We start from the raw sequence: 4696 nt of genomic DNA on the forward strand, positions 1-4696 counted from the left end.
TCAAAACCCTATGATGTGACCTATCATTGGAAAGCGCTTAAAAAATGGAATCTATTAAGCTATAGAGCGCTTGATTTGGAGTTATAGTGTTCAAGTTATGACAAATCCAAAGATTTGACCACGTCTCCCAAACTTATGGGAAATTTCCATATTCCCCAATATGGTGATCTTGCAAGATTGGCTTGATTAACATCTTGGAAATTTGTGACCTACCATTATATATTGTAAAAAATTGTTTTCTTATGCCATGCTTCATACTTAATGAGTATTATTTGTGTTGTTTACAATGCATATCTTATCTATATGTGAGACTTGAGCATGTAGGAAGTTGTTTTCTTATCCCATTCTTCACATTTGACAAGTCTTGTTTGTGTTGTCTTAGAGACACATCTTAGGGATATGCTAGAGTTGAGCATTCATGGTTCTAGCATCTTATTGGATTCTTTGTCCCATTGTAATCATTTCTTACTATAGCATTTATTGAGCATCAAGAGGGATGGTTATGTCAAGATTGTGGGAGAGAAGGAAGGAGTCTCACTTGTAGCTTTCTTGCTTGCACAATGGGGGAATACACACACAGGTGGAGACTGAAAACAGTTTTCCTCTTCTTAGTTGTGTAAGCCAAAAGAACTCTAGTACATAGAAATAGAAGAACCCTATATATGGGTCTCAAACCAAACTCAACTAACTAAGGTGGCATACTAACTGAGCCACGAACTAGAGTAGATAAGGATAGCTGTCATCTAGCTATTATTCATGGGCGGTGTACCAACTGCATCTGCAACTGACAATAAGTCGGTGACATAAATACACAATGGTCACCCTGGCATATCACGAGTGGAGCTCGATATCTCAACACTCCCCCTCGAGCTCAATCCCAATTCCTGCACACCAAGTAGGTCTCTGAACTTGGGTAGCTTCTCTGTGCCCAATGCCTTTGTAAATATGTCAGCTACCTAATCCTTTGTGTTGACATAAACTAGATCAATAAGACCTAGTAAAACCCTCTCCCGCACATAGTGATAATGCACCTCAATGTGCTTTGTTCTAGCATGATAGACTGGGTTATTTGCCAAGTGTATACTACTCATGTTGTCACAATAAATGACAACCGGCCCATCTGTATGCTGATGCATATCATAAAGTAGCTTATGCAACCAAGCTACCTCACATGCAGCCATTGCTGCGCCCCTGTACTCAGTCTCTGTGCTCGACAAGGCAACTGTAGGTTGTTTCTTGTTGCTCCAAGTGACTGCAGCACTCCCAAAAGAGAACACATATCCACTGGTAGATCGTCTATCAGAAATACTACCAGCCCAATCAGCATCAGTGTATCCATGCAACTGTATCTGAACCCCACAACTGTATCTGAATCCCAGTCTCATAAAGTAGTCCATACTACAATATGGACTTCACATACCTGAGTATGCGTCTAGCCGCATCCAAATGCGATTTCCTTGGAGCCTGCATAAACTGACTTACCAATCCAACAACATAGCTTAAATCTGGCCTGGTAGTAGTCATATAAATCAAACTTCCTACTATGCGTCTGTACATAGTAGGGTCTTCCAGAAGCTCACCTGCATCTGTGCTCAGCTTCACATTCTACTCCAAAGGAACTAAAATAGGCTTACAGCCTGTCATCCCATATTTGGACAGCATGTCCAATCCATACTGCCTCTGCAAGAGCCGTATCCCACTTGGTGATCTAATCACCTCAATGCCCAAGAAATAACGCAGCTCTCCCAAATCCTTCATCTCAAACTTCTGCTTCAATAGCATTTTCACATGAAGGATATCTTCATCACTGTCACCTGTCATAATCAAATCATCAACATAAATGACAAGTAGCATAATACCTTTCTCTGTTTTTCTCACATAAAGTGAGAAATCTGCCTTGGAAATCTGAAAGCCAATAGTGACAAGATACTGTCCTATCTTGTCAGACCATGCTCTAGGGGCTTGCTTCAAGCCATACAAGGCTTTCTTCAACCTGCAAACAAATTCAGGATGAGCAACATGCACATAACCTGGTGGCTGCTCCATATAGACCTCTTCTTACAAATCACCATGCAAGAAGGCATTCTTTACATCCATCTAATGTAAAGACCATCCCTTTGATGCAGCCATAGCAATGACTGCTCTTACAGTTGCCATCATTGCAACTGGATTGAATGTTTCTTCATAATCAATGCCATATGTTTGTGCATACCCCTTGACTACTAATCTTGCCTTGTATCTGTTCACAGGACCATCTACATTGTGCTTCACCTTATAAACCCACTTACAGCCAATTGCATTCTTACCTTTAGGCAAAGGTACCAATTCCCATGTAGCATTTGCTTCCAAGGCATCCATTTCTTCATCCATGGCTTTCTCCCATTTTTCTTTTCCCATAGCTTGCTCAAAATAAGTGGGTTCTGGTTCCTGTATCACTTTGACCATATAGGCATAGTGAATGGCTATAAATCCATCATATTTCAGCCTATCCACAGGATACCTAGCTCTGGTAGACCTGTGCAAAGTAGGTTCAATCCTAGGTGCTCTCAAAACATCCCTGGTCTTCCTTACTCCAAGTGTAACAATAGAAGGAATACCCAACTCATCATCAATGCTCTGTTTAGAGCCACTGGATTCACCATCCACATAAGAGTGACCTGCATTCACATCAAACATGGGCTAATCTACCTTCTCTTTTCCTTTTCGTGATACCTGCATACCACTATTTGCATTGCTTTGAGAAGATTCTCCTGATCTCAATCTTCCTGTCCATGGTGAAGAATGTGAACCACTGCTAGAGGATGCTCCAGGTCCACTAATATTTTGTGACTGCTGCTATGAATTCTGTGCAGCATTACCATTTTGTGCATCTACATCATCAATCACATTTACTGGTTTATACCAGCTACTCATCTCATAAAAAACAACATCTCTGCTCACTGTAAACTTACGAGTAGAAGGGTTATAGCATCTATACCCTTTCTGCCTGCAGAGAGTAACCAATAAAGATGCACTTCTCAACTTTTGGATCCAACTTGGATCTCAACTCATTTGGCACATGAACATAGGCAATGCAACCAAAAATCTTCAAATGAGAAATATCTGGTTTCCTACCAGTATACCTCTCCTCTAGAGTCATCCCATGTATTGCTGCAGTGGGAGTCCTGTTCATTATGTAGACTACTGTAGCAACTGCTTCAGCCCAGTAAAAATCTGGCAAGTCTTTTTCGTTGAGCATGGCACGAGATACCTCTCCAATATTCCTATTTTTCCTCTTTGCAATTCCATTTTGTTGTGGGGTATGACTGCATGAATATTGTTGTTTTATGCCATGCTCCTGCAGGAACCTTGCAAACTCATTTGAGAGGTACTCTCCCCCTCCATCTGACCTTAGGCATTTTATTTGCAGGCTTGTTTCTTTTTCAACCATAGCTTTAAGAGTTTTGAAATGCCCAAAAACTTCACTTTTCTTTTTCATAAAGTACACCTAAATTTTTCTGCTATAGTCATCAATAAAAGTGACAAAATAATGACAGCCTCCAAGAGATGCAGCTTTAGTAGTCCACACATCAGAGTGGATTAATTCCAATGGCTTCTTACTCTCTTGAACATGTCTAGAAAATGGTTTCCTTGCCTGTTTTCCAAATTGGCAGGCTTCACATACCTTATGCATTTCTGCAACCTTGAATTTAGGCAATCCTGCAACAATATTTTGGGCTTGCATTGATTTAAGTCGCTGTATATTAACATGACCAATGTGTTTATGCCAGATATCAATATCTGCAACTACACCGATCCCATGTGCAAACATTGCTGCACTCAATTCAGGCATGTCTGCATCCAACGTAAACATTCTGCCCTTCTTCTTTCCTTTTGCTATCAAGCGACCTTTATTTTTCATATCCTCAACAAAGCATCCATGAGAATTAAATCTGACTTGCAAGCCCTGCTCAACCATTTGACCAACAGAAACCAAGTTCTTGGTGATATTCAGGATATGAAATACATCCGACGAGTATTTCTTTTTCCCATCCTGCATAGACAAATGAATTTTTCCAATCTGCACAATAGGATGTGCAGTATCATCACCAGTCTCCACAAATCCTAGTTTTTCCATTTTCCTTGCATCCTCCATCCATTCTGCATGACCTGTCATGTGGTTTGATGCACCTGAGTCAACATACCATACATCGTTGCTTTCTTTTGCACTTGTCACAGAATTGTTCATGTGCTGCACCATAAACAAATGCTCATTTCTGTCATCACCATGTCTACTAGAAGATGCATAATTCCCTTGTTGCAATTTTCCATTCATGATGTCATTCTGCTTTTTATAGCAGTCTTTAGCCATATGACCCATTTTACCATAGTAGTAGCATTCAACATTACTGTTTGCATTTTGGCCTCTTTCCATCCACCACGACCTCTTTGGCTCTCCCTGCCTCTAGAGTTACCACGTCCTCCTCCATAGAACTGGTTTTCTTGAGTTTGCTGCATATTCTGATTTCTACCACGGCCTCCAGATCGGCCTCCTCTACCTCTGCCTCTACCTCTTCCAGCATTTGAGTAGAAGATAGCTTCTTTTGAAGTTCCTCCTGAAGAAGATGCACCACCATTTCTCTGCTCCTCAGAAATTAGAAGAGCAATCAACTCCTCAAAATCAGGAAATCTTTCACGGACGGAAATGGATGTTCGG

Source organism: Lygodium microphyllum, chromosome 30 (genome assembly GCF_053477565.2).
Source record: "Lygodium microphyllum isolate KBCC chromosome 30, Lygodium_microphyllum_v1.1.10, whole genome shotgun sequence".
NCBI lineage: Eukaryota > Viridiplantae > Streptophyta > Polypodiopsida > Schizaeales > Lygodiaceae > Lygodium > Lygodium microphyllum.